The sequence below is a fragment of the Callospermophilus lateralis genome, chromosome 2, assembly GCF_048772815.1.
Source record: "Callospermophilus lateralis isolate mCalLat2 chromosome 2, mCalLat2.hap1, whole genome shotgun sequence".
Classification (NCBI taxonomy): Eukaryota; Metazoa; Chordata; class Mammalia; order Rodentia; family Sciuridae; genus Callospermophilus; species Callospermophilus lateralis.
In genome coordinates, this window is record NC_135306.1 from 103,427,077 (window position 1) to 103,442,405 (window position 15,329).

The 15,329-nt window shown below is 33.7% G+C and overlaps 1 pseudogene; it reads left to right on the forward strand.

Annotated features, from left to right (window-relative positions):
- Nucleotides 1-1,575: 1,575 nt before the first annotated feature.
- LOC143391069 (olfactory receptor 8G3-like) lies at nt 1,576-2,511 on the forward strand (annotated as a pseudogene).
- Nucleotides 2,512-15,329: the final 12,818 nt, after the last annotated feature.

Here is a 15,329-nt window from a genome sequence, read left to right on the forward strand (position 1 = left end):
CAAAATCTGGAGTTGAGATAAAATTTGAAACTAGGCTGTCTATGTCTAACCTAATATCAGGACCTATATAATTACATAAATAGATCTTAAAGATGATTTAATATTCTAATATTTGTCATGTGCATGTCCCTTTAACAACATAAAATTGTTATACATCCTTCTCTGACATTTCTGGCTGTAAGAAAATCAAGGTATATTTGACTGTTGGAATATTCTTGGTTGTGAAACTACACGTTGAACCCCACAGTCTCAAGAAATTAGCTTTACCTCACTCTTCTGAAGACATGTACAATGGGTCCAACATTTCTACAATACAAAAAAATGTTGAATATTTGAATGAAAATATAAATTGCACATGTATTTTTACTATGCTAGCTAATTATCCCAATAATTTTAGTCATTCATCAAGTGACAAGATTTCTTCATCATTTTTCTGAAGTTATCTGGTTTTTCTATATGTCAAACATATTAAGTGTTAAGACAAGTTTTGTTTTCTAGAATGTATTAATTTCTTTGCATGTGAAAACTAAAGATATTAGTCTTCTGAGAATTCATATCTCACTATTGATTAGTATTGAATTTGGTCTAAAATTTCTATCTATATTTCATGTTTGCTCTGATAATCCATGTACCTTATGTCTTTACATTCTATAGAGAGCTCATGCAAAGTACATGATTATAAAAAGTGATTGATGGTCATCTTACAACTATGGTCATCTATTGTTTTTCTTCCAAAACCTTTCTCTTAGTGGGAAAATGTGAGGAGTTTTTTGATCTCCATCAGTTCAACCAAGAAGTTCAATTTTTATAGTGCAGTCATAACTCACTTCTTCTCTGCCAGAATGGTGTAATCCATGATAAAAATGTACATGATCATGTTTTTCCACTGGCAATATTCAGATTAGCACAAGAGGACATACATCCTCACTCTTGGAACAGGAGATAAGATAGAAGGATGCTGTCTGCCAAACAGTTTCCTGTCTTCTTAGGTGGTTGGACTGGGTGAAGACAATTAAGGCACAGAGAACCAGTTTCATATGAAAAGATATTGTATTTGTAGCTGCCCAGTTCTTCCAAAATTTTGAGTTGGAATTCTAGTAAGGAAAATAAACCAATAAAACTGTTACTTTTATATACTTAATCCTACCTTAAAATGATAGAAAGTATTTAGTATTCTCAAATGAAAATTTAATCATTATACCATTTGATATGACTTACATTAATATAGTTTATAGAATATGAGATGGAAAGAACAGAGTTCTCAAAAACAACCTTCCTTCAAAGAAACAAAAGTCCAAAAATTTTTTGCTTTTTTTCTTGAAAGCTTATGAATACTACAATTTTAAACTCCATCATATCTTTAATTCCTTCTCTTATCAAGCAGAATCATTGGTTGACCCAGAGAAACAGAAGCATTAGATGTTCTTGCATTATGTATTTGTATCTTCTTAATAAGGGCTAAAATAATAGCTTCCATAGTGTCTCCCCCGCCCACTCACACACATGCACACATGTACATACACACAAATGGACATGAAAATCCACTTGTTTTCTCTTAAAAACTTTAACAGGACAATGGAGCCTGGAAATCATTCCACAGTGACTAAGTTCATCCTGGCTGGACTCTCAGAAGAGCCAGAGCTCCAGCTGCCCCTCTTCCTCCTCTTCCTGGGAATCTCTCTGCTCACAGTGGTGGGGAATGTAGGAATGATCATACTGATTGAGCTTAGCTCTAACCTGCACACCCCCATGTACTTTTTCCTCAGCAATATGTCCTTTATTGACCTCTGTCATTCCACCGTCATTATCCCCAAAATGCTGGTGAACTTTGTGATGGAGAAGAACACCATCTCCTACCCTGAATGCATGACTCAGCTGTATTTCTTTCTCATTTTTGCCATCTTAGAGTGTCACATGTTGGCTGCAATGGCATATGACCGTTACATTGCCATCTGTAGTCCCTTGCTCTACAGTGTCATCATGTCTCATCACCTCTGCTTCTGACTCACAGCCAGAGTTTACATTTTGGGTATCATTGGGTCTACAATTCACACAGTCTTCACGTTGAGACTTCTCTTATGCAAGACTAACGTGATTAATCATTATTTCTGTGATCTCTTTCCACTGTTGGAGCTATCCTGCTCCAGCATCTACATCAATGAGTTATTGGTTCTTTTCTTAAGTGCCTTTAACATTTTGACTCCTACCTTAACCATCCTTGGCTCCTACATCTTCATCATAGCCAGCATCCTGTGCATTCGCTCTACTGAGGGCAGAGTCAAAGCCTTCAGCACTTGCAGCTCCCACATCTCAGCTGTTGCTCTCTTCTTTGGTTCTCCAGCATTCATGTACCTGCAGCCATCAACAGTCAACTCCATGGACCAAGGAAAAGTGTCCTCTGTTTTTTATACAACTGTTGTGCCCATGCTGAACCCCCTGATCTATAACCTGAGGAATAAGGATGTCAAATCTGCCCTGAAGAAAATGCTGGACAGGCGAGCACATTCATGAATAAAACCAGTGTTGTATTTTCATATGGAAACACACCTTTGGTTTGCTTAGACATGTAATTTGATAGTTTTTTTTTCAAGTTTTTGGAATATAGGTTGTGCTATAAGAAATATTCATATATCCAAAATTGTCCTTTAGTTCACTTTCTTTGAATTTATATTACAATAACTATCCCAAGAAATATGATAAAAAGATTCTTAAGGCTTAAAGAAGATCTGTTTATTTTTTTATAACAATATGATAGTCATGATGGTGTGATAGTAGTTACATATATTATTGAGATTCTTTGAAAAATCAAGAATTGTGTTAAAACTTTAACTGAATATTTACATTTAATATTTTCAGTAATCCCTCATAGAGATCCTGAATATTACTCCCATTTCAAATATGAAAAAAAATTGGAGCTCATTCATTTGAGAGAATGCCCAGGGTCTTGAACATGAGAAATGATTGAACTTAGAATGTTTCACTCCAGGACCTGTGATGTTAGTTGAGTCCAGGTAACTGTGTGTACATTTAAGGCCTTTTGAGAATTACCTCCTACAGAGCAAGCATCCACTATTTCTGCCAAACTGTGTTGTTTATTTCTGGGAAACTTCAGTGATATTTCACTTAATATAATAAAAACAATAAACATATTCCAATTCTAAACTGAAAAAAGAAAAATAGAGCAAAACTGTATACTATGTTGCCATCTCTAGACCCTTTTTTATAATTTCATCATATCCCATTAAACCTGCTTCTCTAATTTTATGGGTATATAATATAGGTATTTGTTAGCTTAAACAGCCTGCAAGATTAGGGTTAATTTCTGCAAATCTGATGTCATCAACCATTATTTCTGTGATATTCCCCTACTTCTAAAGCTTTTCCAATCTAATACCTACATCAACAAATAGCTGGTTCTGTGTTTTGGTTCACTTAACGCTCCCTGCTTGTATATATTCCTCGTTGCCAGCATCCTCCTTATTCAGTCTACTAAGGGCAGGTCCAAAGCCTGTACCATGTGAGGCTCTCACATGCTGGTGCCCCTGGTCTTTTGGAGTCTGCAGCATTCATGTACCCACATCTATCATTGTTTAGCTCTATGGATCAAGGAAATGAATATTCTGTGGTTTATGCCATTATTGTTCCCATACTGAATCCTCTTTATTCCACAGGTTGAATAATAAAAATGTGAATATTTCATGGAGATAAAATACATTGTGATGATAAATAAGGGGAAAAAGATTTATTAAACCTCAATTATGTTTTTATTGTTTGAATGGATCTATTTTATCTTTTAACATCTGTCAATATTTGATGGGATTCAATTGACATTATTTTATGTTATGCCATTTTCCATGTGAGCTTTTATCTGACAAGTGTCACTGAGACACAGATCAGAAGAAATACTAAGAATGATATGGACAAATAAATCAATTAAAACAATCCCCATCACTTTACCTCTGTTATTCTGTACCATTGATGTCAGTTTAGTTCATCTAAAAATAACATCTTCCAACAGTGATTAATAATACTCTTTAATGTATTCATTAAAAATATAAAAAAATCATAGCTATCTGGCAGTTGTAATCTCTAGTTTGTCCACAATTTTGGCCTGCCCTGTACCTTCATACATATCATTTGCTATCCAACTTATGTTTTCTTACTGAGGCCATCTAATCAGAACTTTAAAGTTTGAGTTTAGATATATGAATATGTTGTGATCGTGTTATCCAACATACTCTCTGCTTTGTCCTTTGGTCTTCCAGTGTGTACTTGCCTTCTTATTGTCCAATTGTGCTGGACTTTATTCTCAGGAAGGCTCTTTTTGTACACATAATTTACTACCATACCTCAAGACCCGGAACTTCCTGAAATCCAGTAGTTCTTTAATGATTTTCTTGTTTCTTCTTATGAAATATTTATAGGAAAACCATATAAACCATATATACTATATCCATTGATGCCTCATTAATATCTATTAATGTCTAATTAATATAAAGTAGACATATATATCTCACCTCTACTACATTTAACTTGGAAGTGTTCTTCAAGGATTTATAAGGTGATGGTGGTATTTTGATATTTTACACAGAAATATTTTGAAGTAGTAGTCCTGCATTCTTTCTGTGGTCAACCAATCCCAAAACAGTTGTGAATACTTTTGAATATTCATTTCTTAATAACCCAAGATGCCCTGGAACAAAACTTACATTTGCTTCATTTTTTTTACATGTCATGAGCATGCTAAAAAATTATATGTGTATTTGACACTTGATTAATCAACAGAGCAAACCTTGTTATAGAGTGATGAACTCAGCTCAGTCTGAAACCACCATAATTCTCTATACTCAGAATGGAACATAACATCACCTAGGATGGCTTTAAAATATTATTTACTATGTAGATATTGTATGATGTGGGAAAAAACAGAGTAAAGTTGCTTTAAAAAAGGAGATAAAACATTTTTTTTTAGGAAAATATCTGCATTGCTATAGCAGAGGAGATATTTTATTAGTATATGTTTAGGGTGGGGTTAAATTGCTTGGATCACATTCCAAGTAACTTACTTTGTCTGCATTCACAGATGTGTTCATCCACATGGTAGTTTGTCCATGGTTTTGTTTGAAGGTAATGCAGGTGAATAAACCATATTTGTATAGGGATATCCCCAGGAGATCTAAAATTATGTCACATATGAAATTGAGCACACCAAAGAATGTGAGCCTTCTTGCTTGTAGAAATTCTCAATTGCTGGTGGGGTTTATAAATCTGAGCCTAGGAGGACCCTACTGTCAATCTATTTCCTTCACTTGAGGTTGAGGCAAATTATTTCTCTAAGCTATTGGAATATTTACTGTGACAATCGTATTCTCAGATAATGAGTGAAAATTTGTACCAGGATCTGTCCTAGAAAAGTGTACCTCTCAAGGGGGGATTAAAGTTACTTTCTCAGGAAACTCATCTTTGTAAATCAACCTAAATTATTTTTCCATACTTTCTCTCTATGTGGTCTCAGAGAAATATCTTTATATTTCCCTTTTTTTAGATGGCTCTAAGCTCCAATAGACTAAAGGATAAACACTCAAATATTTATTGACAATTATACCAGACTCCTCTGCTTTCCCATGTCATGTTCTCTCAGACTGCCTCTCATTTGAGCAGACATGAGGCTCAGTTTTATTACTGTGATATCTGAGACTCAGCTTGCATTGAGGTTGTTTCACTTCAAATCTACAACATGAGATTTTCACTTTCACTCTGGAAATTTCTCCACATTCCTGGTGCCCACTTGGTGTTTGTACAAGTCAGCCCATGGAATTCTTGCCCCTGTGGTTTGCCCTACCCTGCAGACTGGACACTGTGTAAGAACAGTGAATCTTCCTGTCCCTCTGGAAAACATCACCTCTGCTCCCAGGAGGAGGGGGCTTAATTGAATCCCTGTGGCCCATAGCAGCACCTCATGATACATTGCAATGTTAGCTTTTCCTTCCTCTAAAAATCTGTAGAAACTACTTAAAATTCAACAGATTAAAGTAGCACATTGCACAATAAATTCAAGTATTTCAAGTATATTAAATTTAAAAAATATATTGCAATTATCTCAATTTATGTTTATGAATATTTTGTATAAGAATGTTAAGTATAAATTTATTTCCAAACAAATAACTTAATTTTCAGAAGGACACTAAGTAATTTCTCTAATATACACATTTCTATTTTTCCTCAATATTTCTCTTCATTTCCAGAAGAAACGGAAGTTATTGGCTTTCAATGATTAGCTCCTTAAGAACTCCTGAAATATTAATGGACATGTTGACCATATGCCTTTATCTCCAAATTTCTACAATTTTCTTTTCTTTTCTCTGTTTCTAGGGATTAAATCCAGGGCTTTGTGCATATGAGGCAAATGCTATATCTGAGCTACATACCAGCCCTAGCATTCCTATCTTATAAGTAAATCATGTTATTTAGTATGGTAAGTGAAGATCAATGAAATTAAAAACGCACAAATCTTGTATAGTGTATTGGTTGCTATGACTGTTATAACAAACTGTTATACACTGAGTGAATTAAAACAATTGAATTTTTTTGTTTTTGTTTTCAACACTACAAATCTAGTATTAAGTATCAGATAGGGCCATAAAGGAAAAATTGCTCTGTGTTTCCTTTTTAGCTTCTGGAGATTATCCTTAATTCAGTCTATTTTTTAATAATAATAATACAATAGTGATAATTATGTAACAATTATAACAATCATTGAAATTTTCTGAATGGTCAAGCACTTTGACCCTAATAGTTGAATGCATTATTCTACCTGTATGCCATACTTACATTAAATTAGTAATATTATACTGAAATCATTCCCTTTGTGAAATCAAAGATTATAGAGTTGATAAAATCTGCACAGGGTCCCAAACGTAATAAGCAATTGAGCTTCACAACAAGCCAGGAAGTTTGACTCTAGTAGCTATGATTTTGCTTACAGTGTTCTGACCCATGGAACTGTGGGGGCACATCTTAGGACTCCCCAGGCACTTCCTTCTGTGCATTGAGTATTCTTATTTCCCTGTAGGACAGTGATACTGTAATCTGAATATCTTCTATACTATTTTTACTTTTATTTTTTGATCAAATTAATCTAAATATTTCACATATGCTGTGATCAAAGCAAAGTGGAGAACTATAGTCTTTTCCTAATACAGACTCAATTCTAATAGATTATTGCAATCTTTTGCATGAATGCATTCATCTATTTATCTATGTATACCCAGATAGGTGTATATACATAAATTATGAAGTATTATTCATCTTTAAAAGAGTAGATTCTGAAGCCAGGTATGGTGGTTCACGCCTGTAATCTCAGTGGCTTGGGAGGCTGAGGTAGGAGGATTAAGAGTTCAAAGCCAGCCTCAGCAATGGCAAGGCACTACGCAACTCAGTGAGACCTGTCCCTAAATAAAATACAAAATGGGGCTGGAATATGGCTCAGCGACCGAGTGCCCCCGAGTTAAATCCCTGGTACCAAAAAACAAAAACAATCAAAAAAAGAATAGATTCTGAAATTCAAAAATATGGATGAACCAGGAGAATAAATGCTAAGAGGTCATCTTCAGGAAGCCACCTTCGAATGACTTGAGGATCTTCTCTGGGTATGGCAGCCAGGTTTAACTTTGGGAACTATCTGTAGCTTTTCTAAGCAATAGATTGCTCAAGGCACATGACATTTGTCTCTGCTCTACTAGGAAGATCCCTCATAGTGGCATTTGAGATGGACATTGGGAAGTGGTCAGCCCACCTTTTATCTTTTTTTGCTGAGGAATATGAAGGTCTTTGATGTTCCCCAATATAAATAAAGCAAATGCGGGCTCCATTTTGCCTTTTTAGTATAGAAGCTTGATGCGTATTATCGGCTAGCCCCTCTGCCCTCACTTTTTGAAAATATTTTCTGTGTTCTGTGGGATTTTTTTTGTCATTCTATTTTTCTTAGATTTTATTTTGTAGCCAGCCCATTCCATTGAGAGGAACCCATTTCCAATGTCCGTGTCCCACAGAAGAGTTAGACACAAAAAGAAAAAAAGTGCATTACCTCACTTGTGTGTGGAAACTGTCTTTAAATTGTATTCTAAATACCTGTTTACTCTTCATTCCCACTTCAAACTGTCCTACATATTATTATTGTCAGCTCAATATGCATTGGATACACTGTTTTATATTTCTTGTATAAAATTTGTGTTCTCTTCCATTTTTCATATTTAGTAATTTCCTATTGCTTCTGTTAAAAAATATAATAAAATTAGTGAATGAAAACAACACACTTTTTATTATCAACTAGCTGGGAAAGTCAGAAGTCCAAAATCAGCTTCAGCAGGTCAGAGTCAAGGTGTTCACAGAGGTGGTTCTTTCTGGAGAATTGATGAAAGAGATCTTTGTCTTGCCCTTTTTTGAGTTTCTAGAGTCTGTTGGGTTGTGACTCCACCTCCACAGCACTCTAACCTCTTGCTTCCATTGTTCTCTTTGTGACTTACTCCTTCATCCTGATTCCCTCTTTATTGGGACTTTTGTGGTTACATGGGGGCCCACACAATAAGCCAGAAAACACTGTCTCAAGATCCTTAATTTAGTCACACTCCAAATCCCCACTGACCCTTTTCTAATATGTTCGTGTGTTCTGGAATCGAGACACAAACATCTTTAGGTAACATAGTCTACTGCTATCTATACTCTGGCTCCCAAAGATTCATTTACTTTCAACATGCAAAATACATTCACCTTTTTACATGATCCCTAAAGGATTCTATCCATTATAGCATAAACTCAATCCTAAAAATCTCACTACATTTCATTGGATCAAAATACTCAAATATAAATCATTTGAATATGATAGATGAATTCTGAGTATCATTTTCCAGTTACCCTAGTTAATAGATAGAGCAAAATTGTCTCTATCTATTAACTAGGGGAACTGGAAAAGACACTGTCCACTTCCATAATACAGTTTGAGGATGCTGGTTAAAGACATTCACATTCAACCCAACTCTAGCTTTCCTGGTCTTCTTATCCAACACTCTTGTACAAGTCAGCCATCATCTACAAGCTTGGATAGTGGGAATGACAATGAATGTTCTCTGAAAGAAATCCCAGAACCTTGAAGCAATTCAGCACCAAAGCAGCAGCAGCAGCAGCAACAACAACAACAACAACAAAAAGACTTTCTGAAGCCCAGGTGTATGAGTTTTAAATATATCTTTATTGATTTTAAATATGCACCATAGTAGAAACACTAATCCAAACAAAACTTGAATCTCTTTAATAGTAGTCAAGCCTTACTTATTTGTAATATTTTCCTCAGAGCTCCTAATATGTGACTGTCCATATATTTTTTCCTAAATTCACTTACTTCTATGATGGACATTCAATTCAAGTACTTTTTTCTTTTTCTAGAAAAAAGTAAAAATATAAGAAATAAGAAGAAATGCAGAACATATTAGCTGTCTAATAACTAATTACTTCCTTCAATTATAAAAACAAGGAAGTGATATTCAGATTAAGAAGGAGCACCAAAAGATAAGTATTACATCAGTTTCCTCAATCCTAACATCAATTCTTCCCAAACAATAAAAATAGATAAGAATTTTAATTAGGTATATAAAGTACCCAATTATACAAAATATAAAATTAAACATTTTTAAGCAAGAAAATAGATTATTTAATCATTTGAATTCTCTACTGATATCAGCTAAATATAATTTTCCAGGAAGGTGCCTGGTCCTTTAAAATCCACTACTTGTATTGTGGGCTATAAACCAATAATGCTGAGTACAAGCTTGTAAGAAATGCAGAATTTCAAACCCTATCAGAAGACTGCATCATAATATTCATTTTAAACATACGTGTCCTTCACTAATTGACAAGTATAGACTGGATAGAGTAAATTAAACAACAGGGGAAATATCAATGTTAATTGCTTTAGTTTTCAGGAGTTAGATCCCTAGGAAATGGAAATCCTTGGAGATAGTTTGCGTACTATTATTTGGTACCTGGCATATCTAAATCAAGAAATAACATTTAGAGACAGCAACCAGAACTTCTCTGGTAACTGTGAAGTTGAGGATGTTTGCTACACAGAAGCTGAAGAAGGATGAACTGAAAAGTAAATATTGGAGATGTTGACTGGTGATGCAGACAAACATTAAAAATAACTCTGAGACTGAACACCAGAACCTGTCCTCTTAGCTCTGAAGAGTGCAGAATGATGGGCACCTATGACTCCCAACCCCATTATTGCTGCTGTTTGCAAATGACAAGTAAACTTTGATATTGAGGTTTTGGCAAAAGAAAGGTAAGTGTGCTTGATTTGAGACTATTAGTTTAGGAAATAATTACTGAAAATATAGGCAAATATTACATAATGCCTTCATTTATTCAGTTATTCAAAGTATAATTTTTATACTTGTCATTTTATTACAAAATATTTTTTAAACCTCTTACAGTGTACTAGCTCCTTGTTATTTCCTAGGTATAGAGAAAGTAGGTCTGGTTCATCACCTGGCTCATAGCATGGATCAGAGTTTAAAAGTGAGCTGTTTAGAAATTAGTTTGAGTCTAGAGTAGAATGTTCCAACCAGTTCAATGAGTTGGAGGATGTTTTCAATTTAAATAAGATTTGAAAAAAAGTAAATATTTACTGGACCACAGAGATAAAGGTGGCCCAGTAAGACTATCTCATGTAGAAGGAACAGGGAATGAAAGGTAGACAGCTGTTAAACATGAAATGAGGGAGGAGGTAGAGGCCCCGGATTAACTGAAGTATCTGCACACTAACATGGAAAGTTGGTGAAAATTTCTGAGTGATAATTTCAGAAACAGCAATATGAGCAAAGTTTTTAGAGGTACATAGGTAACTTTCAGCAGAATTAAAAATCAAATGTTTATTGGAGCTATTCCACAGAGATTTACATTTTCTCTAAGGGACACTGCTAAGAATATAGGTGAATCAGAAACTTCTATAGTTCAATGCAAACATGTTCACAGTTTTACATTCAGCATGTTTTGTTAAAGCTATAAACTCTCTAGGTTACTCTGATGATAAACCATACTGGAAAACCCTGGATTAATAAACACCTTCTGTGTTAAATTGTACTATACATCTGACTGTAGAGCAACAGTCCACATTACTGTGTCTCAGCCCCAGTCAGACTAGAAGATGCCATGCCACTACTGCTATGAAATGAGGATGGATTGTATCTCTTCCAAATCCTATTGAAGTATTGGATTTGATATAAAATTCCCTGATTTGAAACAAGATAGGTTCTAAAGTTAAATATTTTATTGAATTTATATATGAACCTTAAGTGGAGACAGATTCCAGGAGAAAGGTGTGCAGAACAGTAAGGCATCATTTCATTCATCTTGAGATTGTAGAGTCTGATATTTGTAAGTGCTTAATATTCAATATCTTATTTCTACTCAAATATTAGGCTAAGCCAACATTTTCCATAAATTCTGAGAGATATTCAGAAGTAGCCAATGAATGCCTTAGATACTTATTTGATGTCTTAAATTACTGCTTATCTATTTAGGAGTAATATATAGTCTATCTATAAGTCTGAGGGTCTCAATATGTATACAATATTGAGTGGCCAAGTCATAGGCCTGGTCCATCCAACCCCTTATTAAGGGTTTTTAAAATTTTTTTCAGAATTATTTAAAAGTTTCAGAGTGTAAGTTTGTGTTTGTATGTTAGATTTACTTCTAGGTGTTTGTTGTCACTCTGGTGCTATTTTCTGGGATGCCATAATTGAATTTTTATTTTGTTGCCAGCTTTTTTCTCAATTACATTTTAATATAATGTTAAACCACAATGCAAAGAAAAGACCACTGACTCCAATTGAAATTAAATTAAAGCAAGCTTGTAATTCTGACCATCCAGGGTTGTCTCTCCTGAAACCCATGGGAACAGAAGACAGTACTCCAGCTCTTTAGAAGTGCAGCTTTATAGCACAGAAAGTTGCAAAAAGAGGAGGTGTCTTAAGAACTTACAGATAACAGGATTTTGACAAGCATAACACAAAAGCATGTAGTAGGTTTAATGCTTCAGCGCTTAGGGAGTAAATTTAGATCCCCAAATTAGAATTTATGAGGGCCATTAGAGCTTCAGAGAGGGTTGCTATCTGGATAGGAAGAGCCAGGCATGGGTGAGCAGGCATTCCAAGCAAGTTTAGAAATCACAGTAATTTATTAATTATTCTTGCTTTTGTGGCAAGACAGCTCCCAATCTTAAGAAGGAATTAGGCTGGGTTTATCGATAAGAACATAGATTTATGAAAGGGAGGCAGATGGAGAATGATATGATTTGCAAATACTAACCAAAAATAAAATATGATACACACATATCAGGAAAAAGAGGCTTTAAGCAAAGTGCATTACAATATATCAAGTTGGCCAGTCCATTATAAAACTAAAATGGTTTGATCCAGGTTTGAAAAAGTAAAGGAAGAAAAAGAAAAATCAGAAAATTTTTGAAGATGTTGCCATATCTTCTTCAATAGCTATGGAACAGTGGCTCAAAAAATTAACATGCATATGGAAGAACTAAACAACATAATTACAAAATTAGAAATAATTGAAAATATATATATATATATATATATGAATATATGTGAATGAATATATATGTATATAATATGAAGAAGATATTCTTATTGGGAATATTTGGGAAATATTGGGAAAATTGTTCATATACTCTATTATAAAGACAACCTCAGCAAACTATAATTATTTAGAAATTTCAAAGTTTATTGACTATGGTGAAATTATGACCATTATTTTAAGAAGGGAAGAGCCAAAACACAACACACAATATCTGTAAATTTAACAAAAAAACTATACATAATCTGTGATATTATGAACAAATGAAACAGAAATTGTAAAATATCTCAAAATAAATATTATTTTAAATTTGATATGTTAAGTTTGTGAGATACAGTTAAATTAGGAGTTAGAAGGAAATTTCTAACTTATGTTAACTAAAACAAAAATCAAAGTGTTGATTTAAGTTTCTACTTCAAGTACTTATGAAAATCATACCAAAGAAATGTGTAAAAATTAAATACACTTATTTGAAAAATTTAAATAGCAAATATATAACTCATAAAATCAGCAGAGTCAAAAGTTGGTGTGCTTAAACTGGTGAATAAAAATGGACAATTTCTAGAATGAGCAATAGAGATCAGAATATCCCCAATTTAGCCACACTGGAAATGCAAGAACAGAAATTACTGCAGAGTCTATAATTTAAGAAATCATTACTAAGAGCAATTGCAATGTATCTGCTCATTTGCAAAGGGGTCAAATATGTTGAAATTCCAACTTAAGAAAGCTGATAAAAAAGAAAATCTTATAGTGGTATTCTCCACAGAAATGTAGTCCATTTCTAAAAATTCTCAAACAAAGAATATTTCCAAATATTTGAGGGAAACTTTTTACAAAAATAATAGTGTTTTAATATTTGTGTCATTGCATGTATATGTGATCTGTTCCTTTTAAAATACCAAGTAGCATCCCATTGTATATGTAAACCTCAACTCTATTTCTTTTTGTTTTTGTTTTTTGGAGGCACCGACAGAGGTTTATTTAGGAAGTTAGATACATATTCAAGGGAGAATGCAGGCTGCCTTGAGAATGAAAAAGCAGGCCTGACTTAGGCTGAGGGTCCAATATTTATAGAAGAGCTATATCGGGGGCTGAACTGCAGGTGGATCTAGAATGGAACTGCACAATTTCATGCCAGTTTTCCGGCTTATGTGTTTTCTTCATTTTACAAGGGCTTTTGCCAAGGGCCTTGGCCAAGATTTGAAATTATTTTCTGCATCTCAATAACTTGATTCTTCATTTCAATAGCTTGAGGGCATTTCCCTTAAGATTGGGTTTTTCTCTCTCTTTATCCTAAATACCTATCTCATCCCCATGTCCCAGACAAGTTTCCTTAATCTTAAAGGTTGGTGAGGGGTGAAGATCCCTCATCTATGACTGCTTTAGGTTGGCAAGGGGCAATAACCCTGCCCAGCCAGGGATCCAAAGTCTCATCCTGACTATTCTAAGAGAGATAGACACTGGTCTCAGTTGCAGGGATGGATTGATATTCTTGTGAACCTCAACTCTTTCATCTTTTTCTCTGTTGATGAACATTTGAGTGTTTTTAATCTGGTTGTTATGTAGAAAGCTATTGTGCAAATTATTTTTTAATTCTAATTTGTTATATATGACAGCAGAATGGATTACAATTCATATTTGTTGTGCACATTTTAATACTAATCTCTCCATAGACAAAAGTTTACATTTCTCTTGAATGAAAACTGAGATACAGATAGATATATTGGGTTATGTAATACATGTTTGTTCAAATGTATAATAAACTGACAAACAGTTTTCCAAATGGTTACCAATTTCGTATCACCACCAACATTTGGCATTTTTAAAAATTTGTTTAACCCATGTATAGATGTATAGAGATATTTCCTTTTTCCTTCACTGATCAATACTAACAACATATTTTAATATGCTTATTGACTAGTAATATGTATTTTTGTAAATTATCTGCTCATATATTTTGTTTATTTTAAAATTTTAGTTGTTTTCATTTTATTACTTGTACATATATTTCATATATTTTGGTTGAAACCCTTTGTTAGATTTATGTATTTTTTCATTTCATTGGTCTATTTTTCTTTCTTTTTTTTCACTTTTTCAGTTGAGTACATTTTGACATGTTATATATACATGGAGTATAACTTACTCTAATTAGGATCCCATTCTTGTGGGTGTACATAATGTGGAGTTTCATTAACTAATCTTATAATTGTGGTTTTTGTTTGTTTTGATTTATGTGTCTTTGTGTGTATTTGTGTCCTTTCTAAAAATCTTAAATTATTCCAAGATCTCAAAGACTTTAGTCTTTTCTTCTAGATATTTTGTTTTAGTCTTTCTTTTAATTTTTCTTAAGGTCAGTATATTGAATGTATTATGACAACATTTATTTTAGTCTTTCTGCTTATATCTATGAATTTTCTTGATGGTTATGAGGTCTAACATTTCTATATTTCTGACACTTCACATTTTTAATAATGCAACTCTAGTCCATTTGGGATTTTGCTTTGGTGTATACAAAGATCAAATTGTCTATTGATGTTTTAAGATAATGGGAGACATTGCTTAGAATTATATGTTTTCCCGATGTATGTTTCTGCATTGTATTTTATCCTAATTCACAAAAGATAAAGGAGTTGAATGGAAAATGGAGATATGAAAATATCTGCTTTGTGAATTAAATG